Below are 15,750 nucleotides of genomic sequence, written 5' to 3' on the forward strand. Positions count from 1 at the left end.
GAATTTTTACTACAGGTTCTCTGACCTACTCAAAATTTCCGTTACCAGTTCTCCAGAACCTGCTAAAACCCACCTCTGACCTGAAGTTAGCAGATGAGCTGCTGTGGCTGAAGGGAGACTAGAACTTGGGTCTTGGTAGAGCCAACACTACACCACACTGGTTTTCTTTATGTACTTTGTTTATCAGGAAGTGAAGATAGTCTACCACTGTCTTCTTCAGCCCTGATATTTTCTGCAGATCTTTCCGGGTCTCCAAGTACTCTCCAGATTTGAACCTGTTTAACCTTCTCAACCAGGCAAAGTTGACCAGATACTGCCAAGTAATTTAAATATGTTGTAAGTTGGATCTGCTTGGGTGGGGATTACTTAGGAGAACAGACTGGTATGATTAGCCAGTCTTACGCAAAGCCTTGATAAGGGTGGTGAAAAGCCAACATGTCATCAACCGAAGAGAATATTTGTAGCTTAGGGTTGAACTGTGGAATCCTTTGTCCTCTCTGAGTTTGGTTGCTTTCTTGTAGATGTTTCATTATCCAACTAAGTAACAGTGCATTGGCACTGATGATGTTACCTAATGGAATTTCTTAAACAACCAAGCTTAGAGAGCACTGAAGATTCCACATCCAACGTGTTTTATGATAGTCCTCCTAAATGTGGTGACCTTCCCATATGTGGTACTACAACTTCCAGAACATAATGTGAACGTGCTATGTTGGATAGTGCATTTCTTATAAGAAGCAATACATTCAGAGGTGGAATTCGACTGGTTTGGACCGGTTCACGTGAACCAGTAGGGACGATTTGAATCGGTTCGCTGAACCGGTAAAACCACTCCTGGTTGGCCCCACACATGCTCACCCGCTCACCGCTCATCTCTTCTGGCCGCTTGCTCGCCCCTTCTGGCCATTCAACCCACCCACCTACCTCACCCTGTATATGTTCCCTTCGCTATGCGGCCAAGCTAATTGCCTCGCCTCGCCAACACCCACTTAGCTCAGCACCTCACACAGTTGGCTCGCCAACCCCTGCTCAGTGCCTCGCCAACACCCACTCAAAGGTAAGCAATGCCGGGTGTGGCCTAGTGTGCTGCCCCCCCCATCCCCAGGCTCGCCTGGCTAACTAACCCACCTTCCCCCCCGCCTCCAGCTTGCTTACTCTCACTTTGCTTCACTCCCAAACCAAATCCTGAGCCTCTGATCACAGACTTGTCTGTCTTGCTTTGCCTGCAATCCCATGGCTGCAACCTGAATCCATCTTATCAGTGAGCAACTGAATTTGCCTGCCTGCCTTGTGTCTTCAATTGGGTAAGTAAGGGCTTTTTTTTTTTTGCTTTAAAAAAATAGTTAATTGGGTTTTTTTTAAGGAAATGTAATTTTTTTTTTAAGGAAATAGCCATATAAAGTTTAGGATATTTTAGCTGCTTTTATATTTTTATATTTGTGCAGCTTTGTGAGATTTTGTGTGTTTATGTAGTGTTTCACACTCACTACATAAACACACAAAATCTCACAGAGCTGCACAAATATAAAAATATAGGGAAAAGCTGTTTTTATACTTTTGGTGTTTTGATCATGGTGTTTTTATTCTTTTGATCACTGTGTGATGATTGCTTTTTAAATTGTGTGATTTTGTGAGGGTGCTGCAAGCAGCAACGAGGGACATTTTACATGGAGTCCAGCTGCTTTTACATTGTATGAGACAAGTTGTGCAGCTTTGTGAGATTATTCCAGTGGCTTTGTCTTTCCTGTTCTTGGGGTTAGGGTTGGAGAAAAAACTAATTTTATCTGCAGTCTTTTGGGGAAAATTGTGTAGGTTTTTGTAGGTCATTAGGGCAAAGAAGTGATGTCGACTTGGCCATGCCCACCCACCCAGTCACATACCCACCAAGCCATGCCTACCAAGCCACGCCCACAGAACCGGTAGGGAAAATTTTTGAAATTCACCCCTGAATACATTGTACAAGGAGTAAAAAAAAAAACAACACACCCATATTTTTGAAGGAAGCCTTCATTTCCAGTGTAATGCTCAGATCTGAAGGGAGAGAAACTGTTTTGCCAAAATAGCTTTGGAATGATGGTACTTCTTCCTGCTCTGAAGATTGGACAGAAATCGAGGTTTTTTTTGCAAAGCATGTTGATACTGCTACAGAATTTTAATCCATGTATGTATGTATGTATGTATGTATGTATGTATGTATGTATGTGCAATCTTAGATGCACAATTAAAATCCAGTCAAGGTGGTAGTGTTTTAGATACAGTCAGGGTGTTTCTGCAGTTTATAAAAGAGCAAATTTTTTTAAATGGAGCAATCACGCTTTAGTTCGAATTCTGGTATGGCTGGGAAATAATCTTTGTTTTATCCGTGCCTATTAATGGATATTATAAGCACATACTCACATGTGCTTTTTCCCTCTGTGTCTGCAATGCTGATAGTAAGAATAATCCAAAACACTAAATGTAGTCTAAGCCTCATTTCCTCCCTTGAGTGCTAAACTGCAACAAGCTGAAATGATTAAAGTGGAATAGGGGGAAAAAAAAGCCCTTTTGGCTTTGTCTGAGCTCTCCTGTCAAGTTAGTCTACTGACTCTGTGTTAGATGGAAACTATTTTCTTTCCACAAGCTCTAAACTTGCAGACAAGGTTTCCTGCTTTCCTGTTAGTGCCTCCACCTACCCAGACAGCTTTGACATTTTTGACTTAGTTATTTTCTACCACAGCTCTTCCAAAAACGTTTGTGTGCCATCATAACAGCTGACTAAGCAGCAGAACTTGCCTTGTAAGTAAAGGAAACAAATGCAGAGGCCATCCTCTTGACAATTGACAACTGTTCTTCATCTCAAACGCTTCAGGGGTTACAGTTACATATGCCAACTCTGCCAGACGGATGGGCCTCTGTTTCACCATGTTTTTCGCCTATCCTTGGTCTCACAACTAGATAAGAGGAACATGTGGGTTACTAAGAGATCACAGTTCATATCCTCAGCAGTGCTTTTGCAGTGATTACTTCTGCTGCATAGCAACAATGTACTGAAATGTTCCAGTATGTAGTCAGCCCGAGATCAAACAGCCTATGGTTCTCCAGAGTTTGTTGACCCATTATTCCCAATAGACTAAAGTGACCAGATTTCAGCGATGGCAAAGCGGGACATCATTGACCGGGGGGGGGGAAGGGGGGGCTGCGCATGCGTGCTGAGTCTTGCCATCTGCCTGAAGGAGGAGGAGCGGCTGCTGCTTCTCCGCTCTTCCAGGCAGGCTCGGCTCTCCTCTCGGCTCTTCTCTTCCTCTCGGGTGAAGTCAAGCGGCGTCTCTCCTCCCTCTTGTGCCCCCTTCTCTGCCACTCCCCCTTCTCTGCCTCCTCCTCTTGCGTTGCTGCCTCCCATTTTCAGAATGGGAGTGAAACAAAAAAAAAATCGGGACTTTTTGGAATTGCCGCGGGACGCGGGACAAATTATTAAAAAGCGGGACTGTCCCGCCAAAAGCGGGATGTCTGGTCACTATACAATAGACCCCCATTAACATGACCAATGGTGAAGAAGGCTAGAAGATGTAATTCAGTAGCAGTTGTCCCTCATACATCATGGTTTAGCAGGACCACTGGAGAGACTGTGACCTAGCTTCTGCCTGCCTCTCTCATATGCAAAGAGATATACAAATGGATCAGATAAATAAATGAATGAAACTCTTATTCTCTAAAGTGCGTTGGATTTGGGAAAGCACATAAGTCAACTGTTTCTTCAATTTTGAAGATACAGCATAAAGCATGCCAACAGAATAGTAATGGGAAATGCTATTCAGAATAGAGTACAGACTTTACTTGTTGAAGATTGAAGGGTTGATCCAAGCTACCTCCAGATAAGAGGCTTGTAGAGCTAGGAAGAACTGCTTTTGAAATCTCTGTCAGAAATATATGGGGAAGAATATCAACCACTCCTTCTGGATGGAGCCTGAGATTGAAACTGTCAGATTTCTGCCCTTTATTTAAACCAGAACAAATTAATCCAAAGGAAAAAGTATCTTTGATTAACAGTATTAACTAGAAGGGAAAGTTAAAGTTATAGCACAACAATTTCAGCAAATAGGTTTATTTTTGACTACCAAGAAAGAAATGGTGAACTGAAAGACTGTTATATTTTAAAGAATGTGATACTAAAATTGATATTTGTGATGAATGTGGAGGTCACTTCTCTATACATTTATTTTTTTCTTTATGATGTGTTTAATATTTTCTTTTTTCTATTTTCCTTTTTTTTCTTTTTTGCACCTTATATTTTTTATTTTTATTCTTCAGGTATGGTTGTTTTTCACTATCCTGGGTTTTACTATCTTACTTCTAACTGCTGTTCAAATATTATTCTGGCTTTATAGAGCAAGTGGGAATACAATGTCTAAGTACTATTTCATTAATCTCTGCAGTTTATGCTTGAACAGGTCATAATTTCCACCAAGTGGTACTGGTGAAAACAAGCTGAAATGTGTTTATTTTAACTTTGGCATGTTCATGCTGTTACCTATTTTTATCTGAGATAAATCTAGGGTAGGATTTTAGCAGTATCTATTAGAAGGAAAGGTAAGGTTGCAGTACATGAAAGTAACTCCCCCCCCCCAAAATTTAATAACTGTGAACAAAACATTTATCCCTAAAGAATTCTTGCTCTTATAACTGTGGAATCACTCAGGTATTTAAAAATGAATATTGACATACATTTGAATGTATTAATATGCTCACCTAGAATTGTCAGTCTGAAAAATACTCTGTCACAAAAGTTGGTTTTCTTAAGACAATATTCTTTATATATTAGGGATATTACTCCCAGAATACCAGTGAACAAAGTCAATAGAAATTGTCAGAGCTGTAGCTCAGCATACTTGGAGGACAATTGGTTATGGATGGCTTATTAAAATTGCCATCAAATGGCAATTTGAATCTTTACTTCCTCTAGCAAACATGGTGGATAAGGGAAGGAAACATACAGGTATCAACTTTCCGCTCCTTAAATTGGTAGACTTAAAGAGACAGAGCCAATCTTTGGATTATGACCTAGCAATTAGGAATTTAATCCAGGGCTTTTCCATTCAAGTTAGAGGTCATTATAGTAGTGTCAACAAAAGTAGGTCTCAGTTAAATGAATCCTTTGACATTAATACAACAAATATGTCCTGGGATAAGTATTCCAACAGTTCTATGCCCTTTCATGTCTGGTTGGAGTATATGTCAGTCTGACCAGGTTGTAACTGAGATGTACAAATGACCCTCATATTCAAGGGTGCGTAGTTAATGTCACTGTATGGGAGTAATCTGAATGTTACTGCCTCATATTTCAATGTATGCCAAGTTATTTGAGTATCTAGTGAATTGACAAGTTCCTACAAAGGTTACTTGGCTATCATCTTCTGTGAGCAAAAAGAGATCAATGCAAAGAGAAAGACAGTCCATACAATATTCGGCTGCTGTGAATTAATTACACCAGGACAAGCTGTACCTTTTAATTTGTCAGTTGACCTTACTGCCTTCTGTTTGTTTTTCAGTAGAACAGGTCTCTGATATTATCTGTGAAAGAGTTTGGTACTAAAGAATATTATTTTGCCTTAAGTGAAATGTCCCTTATTGTGCAGTAGATTCTGGATATAAGCACATTCTTTGAACAACACATAACTGACATATGAAAATCCTATGCATGAACCATGAAAAGCTCTTCTTAGCTGTTCTGCTTGCTCCTCATGTAAGGAATCTTACAGTCACTCCTAATGTCCCTAATCTCTTAACACCCTTTGATTCTACTGTGTATTACTGGAAGGTCCAATGAGGCTGATCATTATAGTGAATATTTTACAGTTCCCCCATGATTTCTGCCAGACTGTAGGAAAATATCCTAATTATTTCATCAAGAAGTCAAGCCTTCTTCATGCTTCCCATTCAAGATCAGTAATAGATGGCAAGAACATTAGGATAGATGGACAAACTCAACCCTACATATCACCGACACTAATTGAAGCAGGGTTTGATTAGGAGGCTTCAAAGAAGATCAGACAAATACAGGGAGGAGACGCCTAACAATATCAAGATGAACTTGATGGCATTGATATGTTCAGAAGTGGTAGACATGTGATTATCTAAGATTACTTGTTGCTGGAGATAAAGAAAACAAGATTACTCATCTTTTAAGCCCTGCTTGCGAACACTGAATAGAGAAAAGTGGATTATGCAGACCTTGCTTTAATTCTCCAAGGCAATGATTTTTTCCTCCTGAAGTTTCTTGTTCTTTGGAGCACTTTTCTGTCCTGATTCTATAACTTCTCTGGAAACAGCTTCAGGTCAAAACAGCTAACTTTACCGAACACCCAGTTTTTGTGAATACATTGATGTGGCAGACACTGCAGAGACAGCAACTAAGCCTGCCTATCTGGGTCATGACAGGGTGAGGACAAACCTAGACAAAGCAGAAGTACATGCTGTCAGCTTTGCTGCTGTGTTATTTATGGACATCTCAAACAGAAGGGGCATTCTCACACAGGAGGATTAAATAGATTGCCGTATGAATGTAAAACTTGCTTGGTCGGGCACATTCCATTTTAGAAATAGCTCTTCGCATTCATACATGTCACAACGTAGCAAGAGTCTTCAAGGTATTTTTAGTATTACAAGTATATTTCATTCCATGAGAAGAAAACATTCTTCCCCCCGTATAAATAGCTACTATGAAAAATGTGCACAAGTGTGTGTACGCATGAGAGAAGGAGAGAATGAATGCTGTGTGCACATTTTCTTGACATCTGAACTCTGAAATCTCTGAATCTGAATTCCTGTCGAAAGAGGGAGAAAACTCTTGTAATAACATTTTTATGAGTTTGTTCATTTTCAGATACCAACAATCTGTTTTTCAATTAGAACTAGCATTCAAGGTGCCTAATTAAATAAGAAAACACAGATAGAAAACCAACAAGAATGTAAAAAAGCGAGTGATTTAGAACTTGTAGAAAAATAGCATGCTGAATATAAAAATAAAACCACTCCCAAAGAGTAAGAACCATAGGTGAACAAGATTTTAGGTTGATTCAGTTCTCCCTCTCCAAATACTCCCTAAAACTAAAATATTGTTATAAAGTGATGGGAAGCAAGAAATGAGAGGCTGGAAAAGAAGAGATTTTTAGATCCTGGATGTGATTTTTGAGTACACTCTCCCTTGTCTCCATTAAGCACCATAGCAGAGGATAATGGGGAAACAGAATTAGATTTGCTACAGCCATTTCCCCCTTGTGTCTACAAAATAAGTGTATCTTATTTAAAGGATAGACTCCAGACATCTTGAGGTATGAATAGTAGTGAAATTTATGCATGGTTATGAATTAAAAAAGGATTTTGTTTTCTTTTTCTTGTCTTAAAAAAAAGGTTAGTGCTATTAAAGTGATCTAACATCCTGTTGCACTGAAGGATCTTAGGACTTTCAGGAAATGAAGCTGAGAGGGGAAAAAAACCAATGGAAAGAACTTCACAGTGAGGGAAGCAAAACTGGATCTGTAAAAAACTGCAAGAAAGGTAGGAAGCGCCTTGCTGAAAACTATCAGAGAAGTCCCACCACCACCAAAACAGCAAATTGCTGCATTACATTGTTGGAAGAAATATCCTTCTGGGTTCAGTTCCAAGTGGGAAAAAAGACACTGGAAACATGGAGACTGCTTGGAAAGATGGTTTAATGGTGGACAGGAATCACATGGCTTGAGTTCCTGAACAGAAAAGGCGATCATATGCTTTAAGGTGTTGGGTGAAGAACCAAAAACAGAGAAAGAAGAGACCAAGATGCTGAGAGTGCCTGAGTTTATATGCACTGTGGGGCCCCACCTTAGTGTTTCCTGTTCCTGTAAAAGAAATGTATCCTGATTGGTTGTCAAACTCCCAGGTGGTCTAGGGATCTTAGCTAACTTTGTAGGTTGCCTCTCAAGCTTGCTTGAATCTTAACATGCAGTGAGTTTCTGTTGCTAGATGGGTCCCATTGTGTTGCAGATGATGCCCCATTGATGAAGGTGGGGGAAATGAGTTTCTGCCTCTGGCGCATTGACAAAGGTGGCAGGAAGCTGCAGGGAGCTGCTTTGTCTTTAAAACATGTTTCTCTATTTCTCATCCAGGGAAATATAATATTCTGCCTTTTTAATATTTCCTTAATATTTCCTGAAATATAAAATATTTCGTTCTTCTAGGAGAGGGGTGGGTGCCAACTTCCTACAACATTGAGGGGTGATATTTGGGGGTGAGGGGATGAAATGAAGATTGCAACCTATCAGTAGTAACTGTGGTGTAACCTTCCCTATTCGCTCAGAAGTAGCTCTGGCTGGGCTGGTTTCCAGTTAAGTATAGAATTCCACCAAGAGAGCTTCTCTTGAAATGCAGTGGCTTAAAGTTTATTTTTTCCTGCTCTGACGTTACTCTGGCCGTGAGTTAAAAAAAAAGATGGTAAATGACATTTAATACAGGGATACACAACCTTTTGGTTCCTGGAAAGGGTGAGGGGTGAAAATCTTTGTGAGTGGGGTACAGATGCAAAATAGGCAGGGAGCATTACACTTATAGATTGACATTTTGTGAGATCCTTTTTTCCTACTGGGGAACTCACACAACTTAAGCCTATTTTAAGACTCACACTAGATTTCTTATGTATTTTCAGATTCAAAAGGCTGGAAAACATGTACAATTTTGGTACTCTTGGTTGTTCCGGGAATTTGAAACCCACAAGGAAGAATAGATTGCCTACTTGTGCTTTAATGGCCGCATCACTCTCAAAGATTTGTTATTTTCTTGAAAAAGCAGCTGTGACAGTTTAAGTATAATGACATATTGCTCATTACTACGACACAGTAATTTTTTGTAAGTGTTTAAGCCAAAATAGCAATTCCTCTAAGGGCCTTTTCACACCATGGCTATCTTGCTTTGCAAATTGCAGAACCATTTTCAGACTGACCTTGAAATGCAAAGAGCACCAAATAAGGGTGACCTCAAATCAGCACACCCTTTGGCTGACCAGTAGGAGCTTGCCGTGCCTTGCTCTGTCCCATACATGGTCTGTTTAGCTTGGCATTTAAAACATCTGGGCCTTTGCAATCAGGGAGCCTGTAAACCACCAAGGTGCTATTTCTTTGTGTGATTTATGAAAACCACAGAGGCATGAGAATGTGAAGTTGTAGCAGGGGGAGGCAACATAGGAAGCCCTTGCTAATAGGAAAACAGCCTGCCTCTAAATTCCGTAGCTACCACATTGAGTCACTAAAGTAGAATCATGTGAGTACACAGCCTGTCAGGAAGCTGCATGCTTTGCTGAGGTCCCCTAATAGTTTACATCTTCTTTCAAAAGCTATTTGCCATTTTGAAATGTTTGAGCAAAATAAGATTAGATTCTGAAACGGAATGTAATCAACAACTGAAAGCAAGAGTTTTCTATTACCGTGTTTCTGAACCTTGACAACTTTAAGATAGGTGGACTTCAACTCCCAGAATTCCCCAGACAGCATAGAATTCTGGGAATTGAAAGTTCACTTATCTTAAAGTTGCCATGGTTGAGAAATGCTTCTTTGGTGGAGCCTTTACTAACTTAATGCTCACAGATGACTTCATTAAGCACAGTCTTCAAACATAGGGTCTTTAGCCCTAAGACTTCCAAGGATGAAAAAACTACTCTAATCTGAAGCTGTGGAATGCTCATCTGAACAGAAAAGAGAGAATAAGGGGAGTTTACTGAAAACTGCAGTATGAGTTCAGTTGGCTCTTTATTACTATTTCTCTTTTTTAAAGAAAAAATAGTTGGAAAGAAAATATTTACCCCAAGGTGGCAAAAATGTAAAGGCAATCCATTTCCATGCAAGATTTGACTGATTCTGGAATGGGAAAGTTTGATAAAAGGAGACAGATAGGTTTGAATTGGTAGGGGAAGGGTTGTGATGAATGCATGTAATGAAGTATGTAGGAGAAATTTTTGTCATTTTAAATGAAAAGCAATCTTAGGTGAAAAGAGGATGGAAAGAAAGGTTGCTTTTCCCGAAAGCAAGTTTTTGCTCAAAATCACCTCCTTCCCCAGGGACTTCACAAGTTTCTCTCCAGTTATGTTTAAACAGTGCCTTGAGATCCCAGGGGGGAAAGGGCCTTGACATTTTATACATTATAACTTAAAACAATAGCACAAACAGTGCTTAATAGAAAGCAAATGGGAGATTTGTATTTCCCCTATAAAGCAAACAATTGATACTCCTACAGCCCTGGAGTTTAGACATTCCTTTAAGCTGGGCGGGAGAGGGATTTACCACAAAAGCGCTGAGTGGGTTTTCCTTGAGGAAAAGAGGAAATAAAATAATCACGCAACAACGAAAGCAGTGGAATGACTCTGTCGTTGCTCTCTTTCGCTCATACTTTGCTAATTATCTCATTCCACAGAAGAAAAAGGAAAGAAAGAAATGAGAGTATGAGAGTAATACTTTAGTTCCTTGTACTAGGCAAAGATGATTAAATAAGTATCACAGAATCACAATGTAGATTACCTTTCATACTAGTAACCCAGATTCATCATTCAAGTATATAAGTCATATTTTTTGCTAAGTTTTGTAAGAGATTTTTTAAATTCAGAGCTTGAGGCAAATATAAAATAACATCCAGAGAAAACAAAAAATAGCAACCAACGCAATCCTTTTTAATATATATGTGTAATACTGTTTTTTGAAAACCAAAAACCAAAACCCAGCACCCTTCTCCAAGATAATCAAAAATATCCCATAAAGTAATACTCAGAATAATACTCATTATAGAGGAAGTACAGTGTGATGTTTGGATTGCAAAGAAAATCCAAGGAAAACAATAACCGTTGTTTTACTGCCAAAAACGAACAAGACCAAAGGAAATGAAAAATGTGCATACTCTGAATGACAAAGCCTTAGATTGCATTCCAGAAGAATTTATAAACCTTGTGTTAGGTTCATGTAAAATAGGAACAGTCTCCTGCAACTGAATCCCATGGTAGAAGAATTGTGTGATGAGGGTGGTTTGAAGAATCAACTAGCTAGCGTGTTTCTTTATAGCACCAAGAATTATTTGTGTGCAAAACCTTGCCCATGCCAGGGCAAAAGCTGGCTGCTTCCAAATGCTACTGAACCAGTAATCTGGCTACCCACACAATACAGAGGAATTGTGTGAATCCATTCCGCACTGGAAGGTGTTGTATACTGGCATAGATTAACATTATGCTGTGATGATGTTTGATTTATTTAATTTAAAATAAGAACTAGTCACAATGTATTTTAGCTATAACTAAAAATTCCATTTTAAAAAGTGGAGCCATGACACCTATCCCTTCATGAAAGGCTATAATGAGTATGTTCTGAGCTGGAGTAAGTGTAGTGTCCTGATACACGAACACTTACATAAAACCCCACCCAATATATTGTACGATGCCCAGAGTCCTTCTCTGAGGGAGATGGGTGGTTAAGAGATATGAAATATAAATAAATAAATGAAGCTAAAAGGAAGAAGGATAGACATTAAAGAGATCTACATCTGTTGAAATTGGGCTGGACATCTTTTTTTGCTTTTTCTGTGATTAAATTGCATACTGTGTCTTTAAATTAGCAGGAGGCCTTCCTTTGAGAAAAGACTTGGGCAGATATTGATAATATTTTAAATATATCAACAAATATGGCTGCCAAACATGTCATAAATGAAACAGAAGTTCTTGGAAACTCAGCAGGCAGAAGTCAGCCAGAGGTGGGCTGTTAAAATCAATGTATGTATTTTGTGCCAAATTTTATACTGACACAGTATACTGATGCTACACCCCTGAAAATGTATGGCCATCTGCTATACATAACCTTCTGTCAGCTGTATTTTTTTTTTTAATTCAGTGGAATATAGGAGCTCTGATACTCTTCTACAGGAGTCTGTGCGAATCTTTCAGACACCTGCAAGAAAATAAAATAATTGAATTTATCCAATTACATTGTAGGCTATTTAAAAATGTGTGGGTTAACAGAAGGAAGAAGAATTTTTAAAAGACAATTTTTTAAAAGTGCAATATAGTTATGTACCACACTCTTCTCTTTTCTTTTCCTTTTGATGTGAAATACTCTGCAAAAAATTGTTGTTTTTTAACTGGATAATCCAAATGGTAGAGAATTAATTGAATAATGCTATAGCAAATATGTACGTCTGCATAGGTGAGGATAAAATGTTATTAACTAGGTCCCCTCTCTTACATTTTCTGGAAAACATACAGTTTACGTGTATTAAAAATGTTGTCTTATCTGTTACTCCAATAACGGAAACAAGACCAAACAACAAACAGAAGATAAAATGATATTGATTGATTAGGATTTTTTAAAATAATTATTAGTAGGACAGAATTTTCCTGACCCTTCTTGATCTTTTTGTAGCTTTGGCAGCTATACCATTCATTATGGTATTATTCTGTGGAGATCAAGAATGCCATGAACTATGTTGTAGTGGTTTTTCTCTTCCCGTCCAGGCCATCTCCAACTGATAACCATAGGATGGAAGAGAATAGATAAATAGGTTTTATCTGTCTCTGGTTCACAAGTGATTCTGATAGTTATCTTCTGCTTTGCAATCCCCCGTTGATATATTGGATTTCAGATCTTAGAAGTTTGTCTATGCAAATATCCTTTGTGAAATACCGTAAAATGAAAACAGTGAGAAATATAAATATTTGCATAAAAAAGAAGGAATGTTGACGAAACAGACTTCTTATTTGTGATTCTACGAAGTGCCATCTGCTCTTTCATGTCTCGTCTTCATTTTTTTATGTATGAAAGTTGTAATTTGTGCAAATAGAAAGTATACTATAGTGATGGCAATTTCTCTTAATGGGTAAACATCAAATTATGGTTGAAGAAAATATGTTAAATGTTCACACTTACCTTGACTGCAATCCAATTTTTGCTGGAAAATTTATCTTCTCAGAAACGTATCTCTCATACAAAGTTAAACCAACTTCTTATTTGGTTACTTCCAAGGTAGCTGTACATAGTGCAAGTATGCTGAGAAAATGTTGTTAGAGCTTTTACATTATGCCTTCCAGAGTTCTTTAGCCTGATGGTTTGATGATTAAACAATTCAAATTGTTTTAGATATGCAGCATTCTATGTACCCTTTGGGCTTCTTAACATCTCACTCTTGAAATAGTTTCCTGGGATTTTTCCTAACGACAGATCAACATGAGAACTTGCCCATGAAAAGTAAGCAGGGCCACATCATTGCAGGAATAGATTTATGTAGGGGGATATATGGGTGCATTGAGAAACAAAAACAATAGAGGAAGACAGCAACCTCCAATCTATTGGGCACCAGGGACGGGTTCTGTGGAGGGACGGTTTTCCGTGGACAAGAAGCAGGTGTGGTTTCATGTGCTGCCTGCATCCCATGGATGGGACTTCACTTGTTTGTGTGGGCCGCTTTCTGGCATTTTGCAAACCGATGCCAGTCCACAGACCGGGGGTTGGGGACCCTTGGAGTAAATCACCTTTATGTAAATTAGTGCTTACCTTTTAAAAAAGAAAATAAGCTTATAATAGGAAGTTACATTAAGAAAAGGAATCTGATTTAGATGTATTCTGAGTAAAAGAAGAAACGGGAGAAAATATGAATGATTGACAGAAATATCAAAAGTGAAAGATGGTGGTGCTCAAGGAAGAATGAAGTTTTCTACCTGCATTGTTTTATTAACTAATTAAGTTTTCTTGACGATGCAGATTAAGGTAGCTCCAGAAGTTTGTCAATGCTAATAATTGATAGTTTTTAACATAAACTTCAGTCAACTGAGCTAAGTATGATTATGATTCTCATCATATCCTGTTCAGTGAAGATATGATTAGGTATTCTAACTTGACTGCCAAATCCAAAAACCTGATTTTCCCCCAATTTATGCTGTGTTAATTTTTGTAGTATTTTGTTCTGCAAAGCCTGTGGTTTGTAACCTCCTAATTGAGGAGTACAGCTATTTCAAATCAAAGGTTTAGCGGAAACACCTTTTAAAACCTTGCTATCTTTTTCAGAAATGGCAGAAAGCGAAGAGGAACTAAAGAGTCTCTTGATGCGGGTGAAGGAGGAGAGTGCAAAAGTTGGCTTGAAACTCAACATTAAGAAAACCAAAATCATGGCATCCGTCCCTCTCAATTCCTGGCAGATAGATGGTGAAGAAATGGAGGTAGTGACAGATTTTATTTTCCTGGGCTCCAAGATCACCACAGATGGTGAATGCAGCCAAGAAATTAAAAGACGCTTGCTCCTGGGGAGGAAAGCTATGGCAAATCTAGACAGCGTACTAAAAAGCAGAGACATCACCCTGCCAACAAAGGTGCGTATAGTCAAAGCTATGGTTTTCCCAGTTGCAGAGGTATGGCTGTGAAGGTTGGACCATAAGAAAGGCTGAACGCCAAAGAATTGAGGCCTTTGAACTCTGGTGCTGGAGAAGATTCCTGCAAGTCCCTTTGATTCCAAGGCGAATAAACAGGTCAGTCCTAGAGGAGATCAACCCTGACTGCTCTTTAGAAGACCAGAACCTGAAGATGAAACTGAAATACTTTGGCCACCTAATGAGAAGGAAGGACTCACTGGAGAAGAGCCTAATGCTGGGAAAGATTGAGGACAAAAGAAGAAGGGGACGACAGAGAACGAGGTGGCTGGATAGAGTAACTTAAGCAGTAGGCATGAGCTTAAATGGATTCCAGAGGATGGAAGAGGACAGGAAGGCCTGGAGGAATGTTGTCCATGGGGTCACGATGGGTCAGACATGACTTCGCAACTAACAACAACAATCTTTTTCAGTTTGAAGTAAGCTTTATTTTATCCCCAAAAGAAGATATCTGAAACAGTAGTGAATTGTGTAGCACCCCCAAAAAACCAATAAACCCCAAGGTGCTTCAGCAATGAAATCCACTTAACTTTGCTATTGATTTGGGAATGGAAGCGCGCCATGCGCGCATGCATGCACCTCCTCTGCACATGTGTAGAGGGTCAAAAATGGGACATAATGATATCCAGGCGGGTGGGCGAAACCTCCCACCACCGGCGCGCGAGTTGGATAGATCCGGCTGGATTTCACCGCTGGATTGGTTCTACATTGTACTATTTTGTTCCCACTATTCCTGCTGTTTTCAAATCCATACAATCTCTTTACACCACTCTAGAAGTAATTTGATGTTGAGTAAATGCCTTCTGGAATGAGGTTTTTCCTGAGATTCAGATGGCCCTCATCCTGGTATTTCAAAGATCCCTGAAGACTCTGGCTCTTCATCCAGGCCTTTTTTCCTTTTCAGGTTTGTTTTCTATTGTAGAAAGGTAAAGTAGCAATTTAATAATAATAATAATTAAAAAATACTATGTGCTTGACAACCACCTTTCAAAATTCAGAACAAAGAAAATGACCAAAAAAGTTATTTACTTTGAGTTAATCGTATATATTTATCATTTAAGAATGGATAATTGTTTTTATTTTGTAAAATGTTCTTAATTACCATTTTATTCCATTGTTCTACATCCATGTAGGAATAAACTCTATTGAACTTAGTGAGGCTCGTTTTGACGTAAACATTCATATATTTGAGAAGGACAGCTATAGAAATTGAGGAAGGAAGAAAGGAAGGAAGGAAAAGAAAGAAAGAAAGAAGAAAGAAAGAAAGAAAGAAAGAAAGAAAGAAAGAAAGAAAGAAAGAAAGAAAGAAAGAAAGACATATCTGATAGGGAAAACCTGACTGCTCATAGTAGTTA

General features: G+C 38.8%; 1 long non-coding RNA gene across 1 annotated transcript; it reads left to right on the plus strand.

Moving 5' to 3' along the window:
* The first annotated feature begins 1,170 nt into the window (after positions 1-1,170).
* Positions 1,171-15,295, plus strand: LOC131189797 (uncharacterized). The gene is made up of 4 exons (XR_009153130.1): positions 1,171-1,304; positions 7,387-7,533; positions 14,037-14,814; positions 15,171-15,295. It is a non-coding gene; the product is annotated as an uncharacterized LOC131189797 (long non-coding RNA).
* The last annotated feature ends 455 nt before the right edge of the window (positions 15,296-15,750 follow it).

This window comes from Ahaetulla prasina, chromosome 1 (assembly GCF_028640845.1).
Source record: "Ahaetulla prasina isolate Xishuangbanna chromosome 1, ASM2864084v1, whole genome shotgun sequence".
NCBI lineage: Eukaryota > Metazoa > Chordata > Lepidosauria > Squamata > Colubridae > Ahaetulla > Ahaetulla prasina.